Raw genomic sequence first — 24,515 nt, forward strand, 5'->3', positions numbered from 1 at the left:
ATTAAAACCTCTGACCTTGACCTTGTATGTTTAAGAGAGGCAGAATAAATATAGATTTTGAATCAAGAGCACTTTTAGTAATTATTATAGGTGTTACAATTGGTATCTCAATCATACTCCCAAATAAATAAACTTACAAAAAAGCAAAAATAAAGGAAAAGAAGATTTTGACTAAAGAGGTATATTAATCAGTATAGAAAAAATTAAAAATTATTTGATCTAGAATCCTGATTCTATGTGTTCAATCTCAAGACCCATTCTATTTTAATCCTTGACTTAGAATTTATAAGTTATTTTTCCTTTCATCTCTAGGTAGAGAGAAGAAAAGTGCAAGTGCTGTTTTCAGGCAGAGGAACACACACTTTTTAATATGTACTAGCATTTCCAAATTATTTATACTCTACCTACTTATATTGTTTGTACCAGATGTCCAGATTTTACATCTAAATAATAAAGAAAACCATGTGTTCTTTGAAAAGTTGAAATTTTCCACCAGCAGAAGGAAATTGAGACCATTAATAACTGCTCCCAACCTACCTGCACATTTCAAATAAACTGACACTCACAGCTGGAATATTCTGTTTCCTCCTGTCATAGGGATTTGCATATGCTGCTACTTCAGCCTGGATGTTTCTTGCTCAGTACATATCACTCACCTCTCTTTTGTTTAAATAGCATTTATTTATTTTCAACTCCCCTTTCAAATGTCACTTCATCAGAAAAAACCTCCCTTAGTTTCCTCTAAGCTGGAATCATCTTCCTTTATAATAAATTCTCATAGATGACCATTCCTTTCATTTGAAACCATTATCTCACTACTAAATATGGGAATATTTGCCTCTTCCATTAGACCAGAAGCTAGAAAGATGACGATAAATCATGGATATTTTTATTCACAAGTATCAGACCGTGTAATGTAGGTAACTTTATTGAATAATAAATTGGAGTAATTTAAGATTCACATTAATTTGTAAAGTACTGCTATGTCTCAATTTTAATGTGGCATATACTCCATGAAAGTTTTCAATTATTTGGTAACAGAGTCAATATTGATCAATATTTTTTTAATTTGTCAACAGTCATTTCTTAAATAAATTTAGACTCTTCATTTATTTACCTTGGGGTATGTATTACTCTTCACAAATCACTCGTTATTGTTCAAATATGTTTTCATTTTTTTATCCAGTTCTCAAAATTATCTACATTTTTTGCCCGAAGCTAGCAATAGGACTTCTGCTCCTGCTGTTCTTTACACTCTGTTTTTATTGAGGCCAATCTCTTTAAGAGTCAGCAACTTGTGAATACTATCCCAGCTGCAGTTGGTCACTGAGGATTCTCAGCCTGACTCTTCTCTGTTTAGCCAGGCCCTGCTCATACTTTAACGTTTAATTTACATCCCACCTTCTCCCTGACAACCTCAGACTCTGATCATTGCTTTCCACTCCTGAGGTCAGTTGTACTTTTAGGCTGTGTTATGCAACTTAACACTTTCTTATATAGTGTTTTGTACCACTAGTGGTTGTTTTACCTGTTCATTCTTGGGTTCTTCATCTAAAACACAAGTTTACAGAGTCAGGAATTGTGCAGAAACTTCTGTGGATCCAAAGGCAGTTCTAAGCAGGTCATTGTCAGGGTCCCAGTCACCCTCCTGGTGCCAATTGCTAGTCATTCATCAAGTTTTAGTTCCAGCTGCCTTTGTGAGGTCTCCAGTCCTCCCTTGGTACTTGGCACATACCAGTATTATGGCCATTTTATTATTTTTGCATTGTCGGTTTTATCTTCTTTTTCCCCTCTGCCTCCTTAATAGGACAAGAGCTTGTTGAGGAGAACAATGTCTTTTATCACTATTATTTCCTTAGGATCCTGCACAGTGTCTGGTGGAGAATAGAGGTGCAATTGTATTTGCTAAATAAATTAATTAATGCTCTTGACCTCTTTTCATTTGAACAGTCATCACATCTTCTTACTTTATAAGAGGATTACAGAAATTTGGATAAACTCTTCAAAATATATCTGCTTAGATCTTTAAAGTGTACATAAAATGAATTAAATTTTGCATTAACGTTTCACTCTGGGCACAGAGGATATCATAGTGACTAAAGATGAGCTTTGCAATCAGATGTGTCAGCGTTCTTATTCTGTGTGCCCTCAAGAAGGTTACCCAGCCTAAGTCTCAGGAACCTCATGAAAAGGAAAAATATGACTAAGCACCTCACAGTGTTGTTGTAAGAATTAAATAGCATAAAGCACGTAAAGCTCCTGGCAAATTGGCATAGAATTGGCATAGTGAACTTTCAGTATGTTTTAGTAAAGCTGTTACCTATTAAAGCAATTTAAGAGGGGAAAAGTCTAACTGTTATTTTTTTGGCTTCACGGATGTGAAGACAATTACATATTTTAGTTGAATATACATTTAAAAGTATAAAACACAAAGCACAAAGACAAGTAGACTACCTTCTGTTATATACCTATAAAAACCAGACTACCTTGAGATACTGTACTGAGGCTGGCAAGCCTTCTCCATAAAAGGCCAAACAGTACATTTTTAGGTTTTGAAAGCTGTATAATTTCTGTCACGGCTACTCAGCTCTGTTGTTGGATCATGAAAGTAGCCACAGACAACAGCAGACCTATGAGCATGTGCCTGTGCTAAAGCTTAGTCTCTCAGTCATTTCTGACTCTTTGTGACCCCATGGACTGTAGCCCACCAGGCTCCTTTGTTCATGAAATTTCCCAGGCAAGAATACTGAAGTGGGTTGCCATTTCCTCCTCCAGGGGATTTTCCTGACCCAGAGATCGAACCCACATCTCTTGCATCTCCCCCATTGGCAGGCCAGATTCTTTATCACTAGCACCACCTGGAAAGCTCACTTAAAGGCTAATAAAAGCTTCATATCTTCCTTGGTGTACTTTTGCTCATGTGTCTTTAAAATCAATTGGACAGCACATCAGTTAGTGCAAGGATCCTTGGCTTTCAATCCAAACATGTCTAAGTCCCTGTCCAGATGTTCATCTTTCTGGCTGTGTGTCCCTGGATGAGTTCTGTCTCAAGATAGAAATAATACTTATGCTAAAACAATGACTGTTAACCAGGGACTTTTTTGTCCCTAGTGGACAGTTCTAATGTCTAGAGACATTTATGATTGTCACAACTTGCAGGAAGAGGTTTACTAGGGGCATATCATGGGTAGAAGTCAAAGATGCTGCTCAATATCCTGTAATGCCAGGACAGGCCAGCCTTTCTCCCAAAGAACTATCTGGCCCAAAATGTCAATAGTGCCAAGTTTGAGAAACCTTGCCCTAAATGTTTCTGTGAATATTGATTCACACTGTGTTGTAAAGGGGGCTTTCCTGGTGGCTCAACATGAAAGATTCCTCCTGCAATGTAGAAGATACAAGAGAGATGGGTTTGATTCCTGGGTCAGGAAGATCCCCTGGAGAAGGAAACAGCAACTCACCCCAGTGTTCTTGCCTGGGAAATCCCATGGACAGAAAAGCCTGGTGGGCTACAGTCCATGGGGTTGCAAGAGTCAAATATGACTCAGTGACTAAGCCCGCTCATATATACGCACGTGCTATAGAAGTTTAGCAGAATGCCTGACTCAGTAAATCTTAACTATTAATAATAAGACCAAATTCTATTGACTACTAGAAAATAAACACTTATGAAAATTTTGAATAAACACAAGCATGTATAAAAATAAATGAAGTATCCATTTTGAGGAACTAGAAGCATGTTGATGCATACTTAAATAATAAAGTTGATACTTATTAATGTATGTACTGACATCTGGATTCCACATGCTCTTTGTGAGCCTTGAAAGGTTTTGAATGATACTTGCTGTTCTGTCATTGCCATGACAAATGTTTTATCTTGATGTTAATATCAGACTTGCTTTAAATTCATGTGGGGAATTTGAAAGTTCTATTTCCTATCTTAAAAATCAATGACAACTTAATCAATGCTGCTAAAAACAAGCCCCAGTTCTTATGTAGTAGGAAAATAAACAAGCTGGAGAATTAAAAGTGACAGAATCTTCACATCAAGGACAGAGAACATACTTCCAACTAGCTCTTCTGTATTTGCAGCCTGAAAAATTCTGTCTGCTTGGTTCTTTCCTCAGGGGATTGAAGCACCTTGAAAGGGATAAGAGAAATTCAGCATTGCAATAATGTTTCATATCATTAGATTGAAATTAAGTAGATAATAAAATACTAAACTGTTATGTATCTTCAGATTTCCCAAATCATAATCTGACATATCCAGCACTATTTTCAGACCCCTCTTCCCTACCAGAGGCCTACCGCTGTCACCCATCTTCTCTGTGCAAATGAAGGAGAGCGCAGCAAAGAGGAAAAACAAAAATATCCATGAGATGATTTTTACCAAACAACAGCAAAGCCTTCACACACACCTTGAAGCTCTTTTACTTACTCAAATGTAAATGTGAGTCAGCCATGGTGTACTATAAGTAATTAAAAGGGCTGGGATTGTGCCAGTCACCAATTATATCCAGATATGCAAATTTATGCATAAGGATATCAGTTGCTACCAAATAGTTACTTTGAGTTGGAGTGATGGGTGAAATCTAAGGGAAATTGGACTGTTTATACCCCACTTAAAAGTGTTAGTGACTATTCCGGGAAGAGAAAAACAAATATCATGTATTAATACATATATGTGGAATCTAGAAAAATGGTCCAGATGAACCTATTTGCAGGCCAGGAATAGAGACACACACTTAAAGAATGACATATAAACACAGTGGGTTGAAGGAAGGGAGGGTGGGGAAAATTGGGAGAGTAGCATTGGCATACATACACTACCGTGTGCAAAATTTCATGAAAATATGGGTAAGATAAAGGACAGAAATAGTATGGACCTATAGTATGGAGCAGAAAATATTAAGAAGAGGTGGCAAGGAGAACTATACAAAAAGATCTTCATGATCCAGATAACCATGAAGGTGTGACTCAACTAGATCCAGACATAATGGAATGCAAAGTCAAGGGGGCCTTAGGAAACATCACTGAGCACAAAGCTAGCAGAGGTGATGGAATTCCAAGTGAGCTATTTCAAATTGTAAAAGATGATGCTGTGAAAGTGCTACACTCAATATGTCAGCAAATTTGGAAAACTCAGCAGTGGCTACAGGACTGGAAAACGTGAGTTTCCATTCCAATCCCAAGGAAAGGCTATGCCAAAGAATGTTCAAACTACTGCCAAATTGCACTCATCTCACGCATTAGCAAAGTAATGCTCAAAATTCTCCAAGCCAGGCTTCAACAGTATATGAATCGTGAACTTTCGGATGTTCAAGCTGGATCTAGAAAAAGCAGAGGAACCAGAGATCAAATTGCCAGCATCTGTTAGATCATCAAAAGAGGAAGACAGTTTCAGAAAAACTTCATCTTCTGCTTTATTGACTATGCCAAAGCCTTTGACTGTGTGTATCACAACAATCTGTGGAAACTTCTTAAAGAGATGGGAATACACAGACCACCTTACCTGCCTCCTGAGAAATGTATAGGCAGGTCAAGAAGCAACAGTTAGAACCAGACATGGAACAACAGACTGGGAAAGGAGTATATCAAGGCTGTATATCGTCACCCTGCTTATTTAACTTATATGCAGAGTGAAATGAAAGTGAAAGTGAAGTCGCTCAGTCGTGTCCGACTCTTTGCGACCCCATGGACTGTAGCCTACCAGGCTCCTCCATCCATGGGATTCTCCAGGCAAGAATACTGGAGTGGGCTGCCATTTCCTTCTCCAGGGGATCTTCCTGACTCAGGGATTGGACCCAGGTTGCCTACATTGCAGGCAGACGCTATATGCAGAGTGCATCATGTGAAATGCCAGGCTGGATGAAGCATAAGCTGGAATCAAGATTGCAGGGAGAAATATCAATAACCACAGACACCCAGATGACACCACCCTTATGGCATAAAGCAAAGAAGAACTAAAAAGCCTCTTGATGAAAATGAAAGAGGAGAAAGAAAAAGTTGGCTTAAAACTCAGCATTGAAAAAACAAAGATCATGGCATTCAGTTCCATCCCTTCATGGCAAATAGATGGGGAAGCAATGGAAACAGTGACAGACTTTATTTTCTTGAGCTCCAAAATTACTGCTGATGGTGACTGCAGCCATGAAATTAAAAGACACTTACCCCTTGGAAAAAAGGCTATGACCAACCTAGACAGCATGTTTAAAAGCAGAGACATTACTTTGCCAACAAAGGTCTGTCTAGTCAAAGCTATGGTGTTTCCAGTAGTCATGTATGGATGTGAGAGTTGGACTATAAAGAAAGCTGAGCACTGAAGAATTGATGCTTTTATGCTGTGGTGTTGGAGAAGACCCTTGAGAATCCCTTGGATTGCAAAGAGATCCAACCAGTCCCTCCTGAAGGAAATCAGTCCTGAATACTCATTGGAAGGATTGATGTTGAAGCTGAAACTCCAGTACTTTGGCCATCTGATATGAAGAACTGACTCATTGGAAAAGACCCTGATGCTGGGAAAGATTGAAGGCAGGAGGAGAAGTGGATAACAGAGGATGACATGGTTTGGTGGCATCACTGACTCAATGGACATGAGTTTGAACAAGCTTCAGGAGTTGGTGATGGACAGGGATGCCTGGCATGCTGCAGTCCACGGGGTCGCAAAGGGTCGGACATGACTGAGCAACTGAACTGAATTGAAGTGTGGAAATGATAGCTAGCGCGAAGCTGCACAAGGAACTCAACTTGTTGCTCTGTGATGACCTCAAAGGGTGGGAAGTAGAAATGAGAGGGAGGCTCAAGAGGAAAGGGTTGCATACAGCTGATTTACTTTGTTGATTGATGGAAGCTAATACAACATTGTAAAGCAATTATACTCCAGTTTAAAAAACAAAAAGAAATGTTAGTGATTATTCAGTTCCAATTATCTTTGGCTATACTTTCAATTTATTTTTCAAGAAAGCTAAGGTTTTCCAAGAAAGCTGGTTAAGGTTAGCATAGACTGAATGGTACAACCATGTGAGAAAACTGTTAGTTACTGTTGAAGTTAACACATCTCTACCATATGACCTAATAATTCTACACAGAGATATTTACCTAGAAAAATGAAAATACATAGCTATGAAATGATTCATATAAACATATTCACAAAGCCTTCTGTTTCATAACAGTCCCCACTTGGGTGCAACCCTATCACTGCTCTTCAAGTAGTTGTTCAAGTGACACATTACTTGCCTGACTACTCGCCAATGAATATGTTTTGTCTGATTCAACTTAGAATGGATCTTGAATCAACTAAAAATTTTCAGTGTTCTTTGACATCAAAGGACATAGTGGGTCTGATCTTTGCTTTGTACTACTTTTGATATTTCTATAAAAGTAGTTAAAGGGGATGCTAGATATTTTGCTAGTTATATCTTTCCATTGATTTATATTTTTCTGTTGATTCATATTGAACATAGTTTCTGAAATGTTCCAAACTCTGATATTTTCTCTGATATACTGTGTCTTATTCTTCCCTTGCACAAAAGCATTTTTTCTTGTTTTGCTTTATTTTTGGCATAATACAATTCATTGTGATCTTACTTAATTTGGTCCATCCATTTCTACACGCTGTTTAACTGTACAGAAACTCTTTGTTGTGGAGAGGTGAAATCCTTAGGAACACCAGAGTTGTAATTATCTTTGCCTTGATAGACATAGACTATAAACTAAGTGTATTTCTGTTAGCTATCCATATTGCCCATGCAATGTGTAGTTCCTCTTTCCTCTTTATTATTTTATAGATGAGAAAACTGAGATTCAGAATAGTTAACTCATATAGTTAACCATAATAGTTAACTCATATAGTTATAAGTTAACTCACATATGAATTAATTATTACAGTTAAATTTCCTATAGCTATACAACAAGTAAGTGGTACAGCCAAACTGTATTCTATGTGTAAACCAATTTGAAAGTCCATACTTTTAACCATTAAAATTTTGCTTATCTGAAATTTTAAAATAATTCCTATCAATTCCATCAATTGGTAAAACATACAGTAAGATTTGGGTCAAAGTACTAAAGCAGTTAAGAAAGTTACTCTTTATTTTATTTATTTTCTCAGTTCAGTTCAGTTGCTCAGTCATGTCCGACCCTTTGTGACCCCATGGACTGCAGCAAGTCAGGCTTCCCTGTCCATCACCAACTCCTGAAGCTTGTTCAAACTCATGTCCATTGAGTCAGTGATGCCACCGAACCATTTCATCCTCTGTTATCCACTTCTCCTCCTGCCTTCAATCTTTCCCAGCATCATTGAGTCTTTTCCAGTGAGTCAGTTCTTTACATTAAGTGGCCAAAGTATTGCAGTTTCATCTTCAGCACCAGTCCTTCCAATGAATATTCAGGACCGATTTCCTTCAGAATGGACTGGTTGGATCTCCTTGCAGTCCAAGAGACTCTCAAGAGTCTTCTCCAACATCACAGTTCAAAAGCATCAATACTTCTGTGTTCAGCTTTTTTTTTTTAATATTTATTTGACTGTGCAGAGTCTTAGTTGCAGCTTGTCGGATCTTTGATTTAAGATCTTTGATCTTCACTGTGGAATGTAGAATCTTTTAGTTGTGGTATGTGGGATCTAGTTCCCAGGACAGAGATCAAACCTGGGTACCCTGCTTTGGGATCATGTAGTCTTCACCACTGAACCACCAAGGAAGTCTAAGAAAGTTACTCTCATGTGGCACACACCTTTGTCAATTCAGCTTAAGTAAGGCAATGAAGGGCTTCTCAGGTGTCACTAGCAGTAAAGAACCCACCTGCCAATGCAGGAGACATAAGAACCACATATTCAATCCCTGAGTCAGGAAGATCCCCTGGAGAAGGGCATAGCAACCCACTTCAGTATGCTTGCCTGGAGAATCCCATTGACAGAGGAGCCTGGCAGTCTACAGTCCAGAGAGTTGTCCAGGGTTGGACACGACTGAAGCAACATAGCATCACTCAAGGCAAAAACACCCATTATATTTATAAGAAGGAATTTGACCCACCCCAATTTTTTAAAATCTTATTTTAAAGTGTAATTTGAGGCCTGCATAAACCAGTCTGGACTTTTATTTATAGTTTTCAACCTTATTCTAGTCAACCCAATTGGTTTTTCCTAAAACACTTTTCTTGCTTCATGATATTGTCACATTTCTGAAGTCAAGTTGCATCAGTAAATTGATGTATGTATTTAATGCAGTAGAGTCTTTTAAGAGACTTATAACATGATGGCTCATTGAGAAACTAAGGTCATCTGTCTTAGAATGTTTTGAAAGCTAAAGTCATGTTCTGGTTTGTAACTATCATTATCCATCTCTTTCTCCTTGAAAATGAGAGCTGTGTTTTCCTTCTCAGTTTTCCTGCAGCTCTCTTGTGTGTTAGTCTCTCAGTCATGTCCGACTCTTTGTGACTCCATGCACTGTAGCCCACCAGGCTCCTCTGTCCATGGGATTTTCCAGGCAAGAGTACTGGAGTGGGTTGCCATCTCCTTCTCCAGGGGATCTTCCTGACCCAGGGGTCAAATTCAGGTCTCCTGCATTGCAGACAGATTCTTTACCATCTGAGTCACCAGGGAAGCAGTTCTCTTATTGGCCCTTAATTCCATAGGATTAACTCAATTCTGCATTTTCAGCATCATTTGTAAGTTTCTAACTTTGGAAGGTACTCAAGACAGGCCCTGCCGTGAAGGCTGTCAAGGAAATGATGTTGCCCGCCATATCAGTACACAAAGTATGTTACAGCCATCACTTTGCAGCCTTGCTGGTAAGCCCTGAGGGAACTCAGAATAGAAACTGCCATTTAGCAGTCAGCCTCTGCAACCTGAGGAGTCTGGATTGAGCAAGCACAAGGTGATAGCCCATATCAGAGGAATGATTTCAGTAAGCCCAGATTCTTACATCACCCTATGCATTGAAAAATGCTAAATTCCTTAACTTGAGATATCTGTGTATGTTTTTTTTTAATCAACAGTAATCCTTTGATGCTCCAATTGCATGGTTTTCGTTGCAGAGACTATGCGTATGTCATGGCTTCTCCTCACCTCTTTGGAGCAGTCCCTTAGAGCTATCTGAGAGGCAATGTCCCCAGCCTAAGTCCTCAGTTCTGTCCGTGAAATAAAACATAATTCTCACCTTTTAGGTTGTGCATTTTTTTAGTCGACAAGGCATTTAGGGCAGAATGGTGCTCCTCAGTACTTTAGGGCCTTCCCTAGTGGCTAAAGCAGATAAAGAATCTGCCTGCCAATGCAGGAGACACAAGAGATGTGGGCTCCATCCCTGGGTCAGGAAGAAGATACTCTGGAGGAGGAAATGGCTACCCACTCCAGTATTCTTGCCTGAAGAATTCCATGGACAGAGGAGCCTGGTGGGCTACAGTCTATCAGGCTCAAAGAGTCAGAGCGTGAGCCCCCTCAACCATGCATCTCAAGTGTTTGTTTTACTCTTGAAATGCTATGTTTTTGGAAAAAAAAAAGTTTTCCTTATTAAACCAAAGCACTTCTTTGTTTTGTTCTTGTGAAGATACAAACTGTGAAAGATCTTTTGTTTGTTTTTATGTCTGTATAAGCATGACTCTTTGGATTTCAGCTTTCCTGATCTCATTGTTAACTCAAAAACTTCCACTTGTCTTTATTGTTTGTACATGGACCTTAAAAATCTAAAGTGAATATGGATTTCTGTGTTCAATAGTGGTGAAGAACTGTACAACCTAGCATTTTAGAATATTTATAGGTTAGGCATTGTAAGTACATTTCAAAACTTACCTAATCTTTACCTTAAAAAAACTGTAAGCTATTATTTTATTCCTCTTCAGTGGTTGCAGAAATTGAGAGCTTAATTTGCTCAAATTACAAGACCTATTAAAAAAAAATAGAACTAATCCATCTAACTCCAAACCTATCTTCTTAACTAACATTCTTGCCAAAATCTCACCTTCTGTTAAGTCCTTTATGTCCTTCTTACCACCTTATTAGACATCTTATGTTACAGAATAATACCTACTTTTCTTCTTAACTTAAAAAAAAATATTCTGAAGATTTTAGAATCATATATTTCTTATTTAACCAGGTCTGTAAGGAAGTATGCAACAGGAATTTTTTTAACCATATTGAATCATAATAGATATTCCTATATGAAAATGTATGTAATGTAAAATTTGTGCTCATTTTTAACATTTCCCCACTAAATTGACCTGATTCTTATACTTGGGTAGATTTCAGACATATTTTGCAAAGTAATAGGCTATAAGGCTGAAGAAGTACATGTTTAGATACTCTAGGAATTGGCAGGAAGGAGGTATTAACACAAATCTGTATGCCCAACACACAGTGAGGCCAAACAAAATAAAATATTGGAGTTTAGAGAGGAGAAAGATTTATTGCAGGGCCATACAAGGAGATGAGATGACTCATGCCCTGAATAGCCTTGAGCTCCCTGAAGGCTTTTGGCAAAGCATATCGATGGACATGAGTTTAAGTAAGCTCCAGGAGTTGATGATGGACTGGGAAGCTTGGCGTGCTGCTGTCCATGGTGTTGCGTAGTCGAACACGACTGAGTGACTGAACTGAACTGAACTAAGGGGGGAGTTGGAAGCTGTGTGATCAGCCTGTGCACAATTCTCTAACAGGCTGGTGTCATAGCAGTGAGCGTCACTCCTTAGGCTGCAGGAGGCCTGGGGCTATGTGCTCAGGTTCCACAAGTAGTTCCTCCATTTGATGCTTGAGGGGTGGGGTTCACATCTGCAAAACAACTCAGGAAATTTGCATTAAATAGTAGCATTTAGGTACTTCAGAGTGGAGGTAAAGCGGAAGGTATGGGAGAAGGCCTGGCCTGGGAAGGCCCCACAGGGTCCTGCTGAGTTACAGGGAAGCCTGGTGTGCTGCAGCCCACGGGTCACAAAGCGTCAGACATGACAGCGGCTGGACAGTGACAGTTACAGTGTGACTTCCAACAGAGAATCATGGAGGAGCTGGACCCTTTATTAATGCTTCGGAGCAGAGATCACAGTTTATTAAAAAGCAGAGACATTACTTTGCCAACAAACGTCTGTTTAGTCAAACCTATGGTTTTTCCAGTAGTCATGTATGGATGTGAGAGTTGGACTATAAAGAAAGCTGAGTGCTGAAGGATAGATGCTTTTGAACTGTCATGTTGGAGAAGACTCTTGAGAGTCCCTTGGACTGCAAGAAGATCCAACTAGTCCATTCTAAAGGAAATCAGTCCTAAATATTTGTTGGAAGGACTAATGCTGAAGCTGAAGCTCCAATACTTTGGCCACATGATGTGAAGAACTGACTCACTGAAAAAGACTCAATGATGCTGGGAAAGATTGAAGGCAGGAGGAGAATGGGACAACAGAGGATGAGATGGTTGGATGGCATCACCAACTCAATGAACATGAGTTTGAGTAAACTCCTGGAGTTGGTGATGGACAGGGGAGCCTGGCATGCTACAGTTCATGGGGTCACAAAGAGTCAGATACGACTGAGCAACTTAACAGTTACAGTGTGACTATTGTTTCCAACAGGGAATGTGTAAACATCATGGAGGACCTGGACCCTTCATTAACTCTTTGTAGCAGGATCAGAGTTTCTACCAAATCCCACTACCCTCTTTTCTTATACTAATAGGATTTTGCTGGATACAGAGTTTGACTACATTTCCCAGGCTCCCTTGCACATTTTTGACCATAAGGCTAAATTGTCTCAGTGGGAATGTAAATAGAAGCACAGCGGCCTTCAGGGCAAAACTTTTTAAAAAGCAAGTGCTGCTTTAGAATGTTCTTTCTCTCCTTCTAATGTCTGGATTCAAACAAAGGCTTGGTGGGATGACAGAGCTAGGATATAGAAGAAGCCTATTCCTTGAATCAGCATGGATAAAAGCTACCAACAGAACAAGTACCCCTGCCTTGTCTTTTAAACAAGTGAGAAATAACCTTCAGTTATATTAAAGACTGATATGTGGCAGTGTGTGTATCTGTGATGGCAGTTTAGCTTAGTCTATAATATACTCTTTCAAACATTTAACAAAATATATCTCTATCACCTTATCACCTTTCATGATCTTATAGCTGAGATCATTGGGGAAAAGTGTGTTCTAGGGGCACCAGCAAAAACGAGAAGAAAAAGATTATAAAACACACAGATACTCTACAAGAGATACAGGGAGTGATAGGTTCTGAGAGAACTTTTAAAATTTTTCCAGAGGAGAGGACTTCAAGGATGAAGATTACACTTTCAAAGAAATTGGAGCACAATAATCTAGAGAGTGAGGATGGTCTAAACATTGCTGAAGGAGTCAGGAGTGGCTAATGGCCTGTTCTTAGGAAGTTTAGTCTGGCTGAGGCACTGGGCACAGAACAAATAAAGATGAACATGTATTAGGATGGAGAATTAGACTTGATTAGATCTTAGCACTTTTTAAATTAAATATTTATTTATTTGGCTTTGCTGGGTCTTAGCGTAGCTGGTGGCATCTTCAATCTTCATTGCAGCATACGGGATCTTTAGTTGAAGCTGTGGGATCTAGTTCCCAGACTAGTGATGGAACCCATGGTCCCTGCATTGGGATCACTGAGTCTTAGCCATTGAACTACCAGGGAAGTCCTTTGAAGCACTTTTAATTCCATGTGTGGTTAGCAGAATGATAACCACCCTCCTCCCAACAACATGCTGATGTACTAATCCTTAGAACCAGTAAATATATTAGTGTTGATGAAAAATTAATCAGTTGATCCAAGAAATAAATGGAAAATTTTATTTGAGCCAAAATTGAGGATTATAACCTGGGAAGAGCATCTCAGAAATCTCTGAGAATTGCTCTGCCTGTTAGAAATCAAGGCAGTTATGTAAGGTTTTTGAGGCATAGGTTGTTGTTTAGTCACTAACTCGTGTCTGATTCTTTATGACTGCATGGTCTGTAGTCTGCTAGGTTCCTTTGTCCATGGGATTGCCCAGGCAAGAATATTGGAGTGAGTTGCCATTTCCTTCTCAAGGGGATCTTCCCGAACCAGAGATTGAACCTGAGTCTCCTGCATTGGTACTGAGCCATGGGCTGTACATCACATGCTTATTAATTGACAATTTACCTAATCCAGATCTAAGCATCATTGTGGTGGGTCATGTGACCCCTTACAAGATCAAGAAAGAATGCTCTCTTTTAAGGAGTTGTCTTTGTATTTCTCTTTATGGTTGAGCAAGTGTTCCTACTGAGGGGGAAGTTTGGTCAATGTATAGTACAGATAAAAAGAATACAGTGTGTGGGGAGGGAAAATGCCAAAGGGCAGAGAAAAACTTTAGTTTAAATTTCTCTTTCCTTGCCATAAATACATGACTTTTATTTTCACAGTAGATTATGTGGCAAAGGGCAATTAAGGTTGCATATGGATCTGAGATGGTTAATTAGTTGACCTCAAGATATGGAGATGATCCTGGGGTACCAGGTAAGCCCATGTAATCACAAAAGTCCTTAAATTTCTGAAAGGGATTCTCCAAAAAGGACATACTGATGGCCAAGTGGCACATGGAAAGATACTCAACATCACTCATCATTGAGAAAATGCAAATCAAAACTACAATGAGGTATCACCTCACACCAGTCAGAATGGCCGTAAAAAAAAAAATCCACAAACAATAAATGCTAGAGAGGATGTGAAGAAAAGGGAGACCTACACTGCTGGTAGGAATGTAAATTGGTACAGTCACTATGGAGAACAGTATGAAGGTTGCTTATAAATCTAAATATAGAAATACCATATGAACCCAGCAACCCCACTCCTGGGCATATAATTTGAAAAGTTACTTGCACTCCAACATTCATTGCAGCACTATTTACAACAGCCAGAACATGGAAGCAACCTAAATGTCCATCAGCAGCAGATTAGATAAAGAAGATGTGGTACATATATACAGTGGAATATTACTCAGGCATAAAAATAAACAAAATAATGTCATTTGTGGCAGCATGGTTGGACCTAGACATTGTCATATGGAGTAAAGTCAGAAAGAGACAGATAAAGGATACAAATTAACTTATTTAGAAAATGGAAGTAGAATCACAGATATAGAAAGCAAATTTATGGTTACCGGGGTGTAAAGGTGGGGAGGGAGGGATAAATTGAGAGATTGGGATTGACATATACACTCTGCTATATATAAAATAGATAACTAACAAGGATCTACCGAATAGCACAGGGAGCGCTATTAAAAACTCTATGGGAAAAGAATGTTAAAAAAGAGTGAATATATGTAATGTATAACAGATTCACTTTGCTGTATACATGAAATTAACATATTATAAATCAATAAAATCATATTATTTGCTGTACACCTGAAATTAACATATTATAAATCAAAAACCATAATATAAATCAATAAAAAATTTTTAGAAATAAATAAAAAATTGTGAGAGGAAGATGTGACTATGAAAAATCAGAGAACTGGCTACTTTGCCCCATAGAGCTAGCTTTGATGATGGAGAAAGGGGTCATGCATGAGTCAAGGAAAGTGGGTGGCCTCCTAGAAACTAGAAAAGGAAATGGTTCTCCCGTAGGCCCTCCAGAAATTACTACAGTCCTGGCAGTACCTTGACCTGGGCCCAGTGAGATCTGTATCAGACTATTCATCTACAGAGAATAAATGTCTGCTATTTTAAGTTGCTACATTCGTGGTAATTTGTCAAAGCAGCATTAGGAAATTAACTCTGTGCTAAGCCTGACCTTAGAGAACAGAGTGCATTGGGATAAGAACTGACTCAGAGGGTCAACAAAGTTCGTTGGTTAAGACCAGAAAAAGAGCGGCAGTGGCCTATTTCTAATAGATCAGGCCTCAAATAAGAGGCTGGAAGAACAGAGATAAGGAAGCAGAGCAGAAAAATGTGCTAGGAAGTGAGAATAAGCTTAGTCTGGAATCCTGTGTCATCCAAAATATAGAGGGGAAACTGTGATGTATTTTGAGGGCAATGTGTCATATAGGCTTATATAGCATTGAATAGATATAAGAGAATGATTCCAGCTGGGGGATAAGAAGATATGGTACATATATACAATGGAATATTACTCAGCCATAAAGAATAACAGAATAGTGCCATTTTAAGCAACGTGGATGGACCTAGAGAGTGTCATACAGGGTGAAGTAAGCAGAAAGACAAAAACAAATACTTATCACTGATATGCGTAATCTAGAAAAATGGTTGAGATGAACTCATTTGCAAAGCAGAAATGAGTCACAGATGTAGAGAACAAGTGTATATATGGATACCAAGGAGGGAAGGGGGGTGAGATGAATTGGGAGATCAGGACTGAAATGTATACACTACTATGTATAAAATAGATAACTACAGAGACCCTACTGCATAGCGCAGGGAACTCTATTCAATGCTCTGTGGTGACCTAAATGGGAAGGGAATCTTAAAAAGTGGAAATATGCACATGTATGACGATTCACCTTGCTGTACCGCAAGAGACTAACACAGCATTTTAAAGTAACTGTACTCCAGTAAAAATTAATTTTAAAAAGATATTGTTACAAATCTTGATAACAAACCAAGAATTTTGTCTCCTGTTCATTCTTCTGAAGCACTTGAAATCTTAGGCTTCTCCACTCACCTACTACTTTATGCACAATGCAGCTGCAGTTTTACCCTGGAAGTGCAGACCTATGTAAAAGTGACATCTTGTGTTGCTTTGATGCATTGCATTTCTGGTTTCCTCTGTCATAATTCCTCTGTTCTGGAAGCTCTTTTGCGTTTGTTCTTTTGCTAAACAGAAAAGAAACACTAGATTATAATCATTGCAATATAAGAAATATGACTTATAATATAAAACACATTAGGCTGTTTTCTGCCTTATTTACAACCTATATTTTAGTGAAAGGTAAATCGTTCCAAGGCTGGACTTTGCAGAATCCATTCCATTATCTTGTAATGGCTTGTGAAATGAGAGAGAAAAGTCTGATGATTAAAATTAGATTCAGTAATTATTAGTAAAAAGGCCTTAAAATAGAAAATCTACTGATTTGAAATGTCTGGAAACTAGCCTGTTTTCTAGAAGCTATTTTTTGGAAATGTTACTTTCTGCCACTAATGAGGTCCTTGTGGTTCCAGGTGTGAGTATATTATCCTATCTCTTGCTCTAAATTCCTTTCACTGTGGATTTGGAGCCAGGATGACATTGTATCAAAACATTCCAATTTGTTTCAGTTAGGCCATAAATAAGATACTCACGCAGTGAGTAGTGAATAAAAAACTGTACAAAAACCTCCAGAAGTATCTAGGTGATCAATACAATTAATACTTAAAAGGCTGGCAGCAGAAATGCTAAGGGAAAGATCTTCCCAGCATGTTAGTAAGGCTAAAGGTAGTAGTATGAAATCTAGAATAATAAGGAAAGGGAAGAATATGTGGTTGAAAGGGAAAAAGAAAAACTAAATGAAAGAAATGGCCTGGGCATATGACCACCTCAGATAAAGAGTAAGAGAAAAGCCCAAAGCTTAAAACTTAAAGAGAGAGGTAGGTTGAAAATCCTGAATAATAAAACTAGGGGACTGCTGGGAAGAAACACTCTGGAGAAGAAAGAAAAGGTGCCTGCTTCAAAGATAGATGATACAGAATCTTAAACGAAGAGGAAAAAATGGTTGTCAAAGGGAAAGAAAACCACAGAAGCTAGAAGCTTAGTGTCAGAGAACATTGTTACACATCCCAACCTTTGGATGAGAATGAGAATAAAAGAGGTGTAGGAAGGCATAGTTTCACTTTTGTAATTAACCTGGTAAATTGCAGCATGTACAAATTCATCAGTCACTCAATGTCGATAGCCCCAACAAAATGAAGTGAAATGTCAACTGTTTGATGCAGTAAAAACAAAATAGGTTACAGGATCAGACCTCGGGTTTGAAGCTGACTTTCACTTGCCCTGTGATCTTTTCAAGTTTCTTAACTATTCATCTTATTTCCTCATCAGTGAAGTGAGGAAAATTTCACCTTCTTCCCAAAGCTATTTGAGGGAGAACTGAAATCAGGAAATCTCTTTGTTCCTGGTTGACATGAGAACTTCAATGAACAGTTTGTTAGGAGATTGGAACTGGTCTCAATTCTTTCTGCTGAGGTAAATCATAATGGTGTGAGGGATCAATAAGAGAAACAGACTTCTAAAATTGCTTCTGTATCACTTATATGGAGGAGGGAAAGACAGTTACCACCACCACGGACATGGACACCTCAGACAGGACCGAGTGACTGAACTGAACTGAACCCCTTTTTTGTAGAAAGAGCCAATAATCAAGGGCAACAAAGAAGGTAATTCGGGACAGGCTGTTAGCAAAAGGTAGAAGCATTAGTCTATTTACATATCATTTCCCACTTTAGCATATAGAAACTGTGGTAGGAAAAACATGATACAGTTGCCTTTATTTCAAAGTTAACCTGTGATACCAGGGATGATTTACCTGGGATAAAGTATGGTCTGTAGGCCGCCTACAGCGTTGCCCACTGTGGGAGTGGTTCAAATTGTGAAGTCCTGAAATCACACCTAGGTTTTCAGAGACAAATGTCTATGTGCTGGGCCCAACAATTTAAGGCTTTTTAGTTAAGGTAGAACAGGTTTCAGTGGTAATCGGGTGGTATTTTTGAAAAAGAGAGTTAGGTTTGGCCTTGGCCTCCTGCTGAGATTTCTCCTCGGGATTCTGATAATACTTTACTGCCTATATCCTGGTTGAAAATTGTTTTCATCAGTCTTTACTCCCAGGTAGCTCAGTGGTAAAGAGTCTGCCTGCCAAAGCAGGAGATGCAGGAGACATGGGTTCAGTCCCTGGGTTGGAAAGATTCTCTGGAGGAAGAAATGGCAACCCACTCCAGTATTCTTGCCTAGGAAATTTCATGGACAGACGAGCCTGGCAGGCCCCGTCCATGGGGTCACAGTCAGACACAACTAAGCATGCAAGCATGTATGCATGCACCTCCTGTGATAGCAAACTGGATTTGGATTCTTTGCAAATTTCCTCAACTTGTGCAATTATATACACTGGAAGAGGAGATGACTACTTTAGCAAGGTCCAAATATGTGCTCGATATGACTTGTTATGGTTCCTCCTGCTGGAAATAATGTTACCACTACGAGATTTAGGACAACCAAGATGGGTCCATGGAGCAGTGAATAGCTGTGGTCAAGAGTTGTCCATATACCTCTTAAAGTAAGATATATTGTATTATTATGGAAAGGCTGCTGGTGGTAGGGTATGGGATCTATGCCATGAAAACCTCATGCATCAGACATTCAGATATTAAAAAAAAATTAGGAAAATAGAGTTTAAGTTGTTTCAATTTTACAAGCTGCATTTAGATCAATTCAGGAGGTTGGCTAAAGGGAAGAAACCTATTTGCCTGGGAATTCCAGGCTACACGAGTCTGGTAGGCTACAGAGTTGGACGCGATGTAGGGACTAAATAACCACAGAAGTAGGTAAGTGAGTATAGCACAGCTTCAGATGTATTTATATAGCCACAAAACCTACTCATCTCATAAACTACTCACTTGACTCTAACCGCTCTGGTTAAGTCTCACTCAGCGTAGTCCACACAGAGGTGATCATTTCTTTCTTTGTCCATCATTGTGTCTCATACTGTGCTGCATCATTTTATAATTATGTCTTTAAATGTTTATTTTATATCCTGGAAAGTGGTGACCCCCTTGAAGACAGAGGCTAAGTCTTATTCATCTCTAAACCCCCAGTACTGAGTTTAGGACCTGGCACATGATAGGTGATTGATATGTATTGCTTTAAGGACTGAAGTTATGGTAAAAGAAGTGATACAACTGTGCTCTCTCTACACAGAGAACTATTTTAGTAAGAAGGCAAAGGCAAGCATGTGAATTACTGTGTTGTGAGATAGAGTCCGGTTAAAGTCATCAGAGATTCCATCTAATTAAGGGGATTTCAAAAGACTTCACAGAAAAGATGGTGCTCAAGATTAGACTTATGGAATTAATAGGTTTTTCAACAAATGGAGTGTATTTGGAGGAGAGTGGCTATTTCAGATAAATGAAACAGCATGAACAAGGTAGAGGCAAAAACTCAGAGAATATCAAGTGAACAAAGCTAAAGTCATTCTATATAGAGTTTCTTGTAGGAAAGGCAATTAGATTTTATCTCATATGCCATTTATGACAAATGGCAAACTAAGATGAAAATATTGCAAATATTTTACAACTAACAACAATAAACATTGAAAACTGTTAAAGATATCTTTCAACTCAGCAATGTATTGTGCTTTAGGAAGGCACAAAAAGACAGAAATATTTCAGTTTTGACTACATACTTGGGTCCCACTCAAGGCACTGATTATGAGTAGGAAACTCTGCTTTCCAGAAAACTGTGAGATTTGCAATTATTAAAGATATCGTGTCAAATTTATTCTTGGCGTATCAGTGTTAGATAAACCCTTGCTATTCAAATTGGTATCATCACCACCCCAAAACTTGTAGGAAATGCAGAATCTCAAACCCTACCTCAGCTCTACTGGGTAGGAAACTCTACCCCAGATCTGCTGAATCAGAATCAATAGATGAACATGATCTCCAGGTGATTCATATTCTTGTTAAAGTTTGAGAAGCACAGAAATATTTGCACCATCCAAGGGCAAAACATTGCCTGGAAAATTTTCTGGTACAGTCATACTGAATTCCTATTTCATGGTGGAATATTGGTGTTAACCCAAGATGTCACATGGTAAACTAAAAAAGGATAATTGAGGGAATACAAAAAGGATAATGCAAACATTTCTGGGATAGAAGACATTTGAAAGCTCAACATAAAGCAATAAAAAATTTAGAAAGTCCAAATCAATATAAATAAAGGGGAGGTGAAAACCACTTGGTCTATATTGGTATGATAGCTAGAATGTTAAGGACTTGTTGTTCAGTCATGTCTGACTCTTTGACCCTATGGACTGCAGCATGCCAGGCTCCTCTGTCCTTCACTATCTCCCAGAGTTTGCTCAAATTCATGTCCATTGAGTTGGTGATGCTATCTAACCATCTCAACCTCTATTGTCCCCTTATCCTTTTGCTTTCAATCTTTCCCATCAGCGTCTTTTCCAGTGAGTCTGCTCTTCTCATTAGATGGTCAAAAATATTGGAGCATTGGCTTCAGCATCAGTCCTTCCAGTGAATATTCAGAGTTAATTTCCTTTAGGATTGACTGGCTTGACTTCCTTGCTGGCCAAGGGACTCTCAAGAGTCTTCTCCAACACCAGAGTTTGAAGGCATCAGTTATTTGGTGCTCAGCCTATTTTATTGTACAGCTCTCACATCCTGACATGACTACTGGAAAAACCATAACTTTGACTATATGGACCTTTGTTGACAAAGTAATGTCTCTGATTTTTAATATGCTCTCTAGGTTTGTCATTGCTCTTCTTCCAAGGAGCAAACTGTTAGTTTCATAGCTGCAGTCACTTTCCATAGTGCTTTTAGAGCCTAAGAAAATAGGGTATTTCACTGTTGTCATTGTTTCCCCATCTATTTGCTATGAAGTGATGGGACCAGATGCCGTCATCTTCATTTTATGAATGCCGAGTTTTAAGCCAGCTTTTTCACTCTCCTCTTTCACCTTCACCAAGAGGCTCTTTAGTTCCTCTTCACTTTCTGCCATAAGGATGGTAACATCTGCATATCTGAGGTTATTGATGTTCTCCTGGCAACCTTGATTCCATTTTGTTCTTCATCCAGCCTAGCATTTCACATGATGTACTCTGTATACAAGTTAAGTAAGCAGGGTGACAGTATACAGTCTTGATGCACTCCTTTACCGACTTGGAACCACTATGTAGTTCTATGTCCGGTCCCAACTGTTGCTTCTTGACCTGTATACAGGCTTCACAGGAGGCAGTTAAGGTGGACTTGTGTTTCCTCCCTTTAAGAAATTTCCAGTTTTCTCTGATCTACACAGTCAAATGCTTTAGTATAGTCAATGAAGCAGAAGTAGATGTCTTTCTGGAATTCTCTAACCTTTTCTATGCTTCAACAGATGTTGGCAATTTGATCCCTGGTTCTTCTGCCATACTATCTGTAACATTTTTCCTCATAATCTGTTAGAACAGTAGTCTAAACAAAACCTTTTTTAAAAAAGGAAAGCCTTAGAGAAAGATAAAAGATAATTAATTATACCTGAAGTTTGCACAATGAACTGAGAGCAATATACCATTGAAAGTCAAAGGATTATTACAGCCTATTAACAGTAAAGATGTCTACTGTACTGGAAAAAAAATCTTAATTTTTACAGTTTATGACTATACTAATTCCCCAAACAGATACTTGGGTGACGTTTATGGTAACTGAGGAAATTTTTCTCTTCCTTTAAGCATGAGAATTTGCATTTTCTAATGCCACATACCTGGTAAAACATTGTCATGGAGGGAGCAAATTATTCAGGAGTAGATGTAGCTTACAATAATATCAACACTTTCATTTCAAGCTCATTGATTTTTTTTTTACCTTAATGAGTATAAGAATTAGTAAAGTACAAAAAGCCCTATATCAGTTGAAAATCTTCTCACAACTCAATTTAATTTAATTTGAAAATAGCTGTTTTACTGTCTCTCAAACTAAATTTAAGAAATCAAACAGAGCATTAACATGTTAATTAATAAGAGGTTCAGTGGGAAGGTAGGAAATGATTAGTTGCATTACGATTCCTTCAGATTTTCTCTAGGAAACTCATTAAAGGGCTCTTCAGAAGTGCTTTTCTGAAAAGATGACAAACACATGGCACATGTTTCTCAAAAATTTCAAGGTGTAAGACCTGTACTCGATTTCTTTCCATGGTGTAAAGACTCAGAGATATGTTCAAAAGGGGAGATACCTTGGTGGCATTTAATAAATAACACATAAGATGTCGCAGGCCATGCATGTGCAGCCATTTGGAGAGAAGAGGTCAAAATGAATGCACTCAATGCTCAGAGCCATTTTCTTTGGGTTGGCCATGAAGACAAAGGTCCATCTATTCAAAGCTATGGTTTTTCTAGTAGTCATGTATGGATGTGACAGTTGGACCATAAAGAGTGCTGAGCACTGGAGGATTAATGCTTTTGAACTGTGATGTTGGAGAAGACTCTTGAGACTTCCTAGGACTACAAGGAGGTAAAACCAGTCTATCTTAAAGAAAATCAGTCCTGAATATTCATTGGAAGGACTGATGCTAAAGATGAAGCTCCAATACTTTGGCCACCTGATGTGAAGAACTGACTCACTGGAAAAGAGCCTGGTGCTGGGAAAGATTGAAGGCAAGAGAAGAAGTGGATGACAGAGGATGAGATGGTTGGATGGCATCATGACTCAATGGACATGAGTTTGAGCAAGCTCCGGGAGTTGGTGGTGGCCAAGGAAGCTTGGTGTGCTGTAGTCCATGGGGTTGCAAAGAGCCAGACGTGACTGAGTGACTGAACTGAACTGAACTGGCCAAGAAGAGATATTCCATGTTTTTCTTCTAGGAATCCAGAGATAGATGAGAAATTCTCTAAGTAACCTACATTTTATAGATTTTTACATTTTGCAAGAATTTTCTGTAAATATGAACTCATTGATCTCAACCAATCAGGTAACTAGGGTTTCCCAGGTTGTGTAGTGATAAAGAATCCACCTGCCATACAGGAGATCCAAGAGACAAGGGTTTGATCCCTGGGTTGGGAGGATCCTCTGGAGAAGGAAATGGAAACCTGCTCCAGAATTCTTGCCTGGGAAATTTCATGGACAGAGGAGCCTGGCAGGTACAATCCATGGAGTTGTAAAGAGCTGGACATGACTAAGCAGATACTCACACACACACATTCAGGTAACTAGGTAAGTTGGACATAATTCGCCAAGGAAGCAAAAAGCAGTCAAAATGGTCAGAACTCACTTTAGCTGTCCTGTTGCACATGTTTATAAACTCCAATTTCTTTCTCTTTGTCTCTGTATCTTTGTCTCCATATCTAAACAGACTGTTTTCTAAATGTGTTTTAGATGCTTAAACAAGCATATAAAATTCCAGATAAAATATACTTTGGATATAAGAACAGGGAAGGAAAAGTAAAACAGCTATGAAATCAGTATTCCAGCAAACCAAAGTCATATATTAGAGAAGACCCCAGAATTGGATCTCATTTTTGTGCCCACCAAAGAAAGAAGGGAAATAGGTGGCTTTTTTAACAGTGGTTCTCAAAAACTGTGATCCTCAATCAATAGTATCAGCATTCCTTGGGAATTTGCTAGACTTGGACCTGTCTTAACAAATCAGACTTGCTAAATCAGAACTTCTGAGGGTAAGGCCAGTCATGTTTCAATTAACAAGTTCTCTAGATGAATCTGATATCTGATCTCAAATTTGAGAATCACTACAATATAGAATTAGTCATAAGACAAGAGCAGCTAACAATTACTTATAAAGGGGATTATATTCATGAGATGGGACCTTTTCTATTCATTCACCTTTGCATTCCTGCCATGTGGAAGAGATTGAGGCATATATAG

Source organism: Odocoileus virginianus, chromosome 3, assembly GCF_023699985.2.
Source record: "Odocoileus virginianus isolate 20LAN1187 ecotype Illinois chromosome 3, Ovbor_1.2, whole genome shotgun sequence".
In the NCBI taxonomy this organism is placed as follows: domain Eukaryota; kingdom Metazoa; phylum Chordata; class Mammalia; order Artiodactyla; family Cervidae; genus Odocoileus; species Odocoileus virginianus.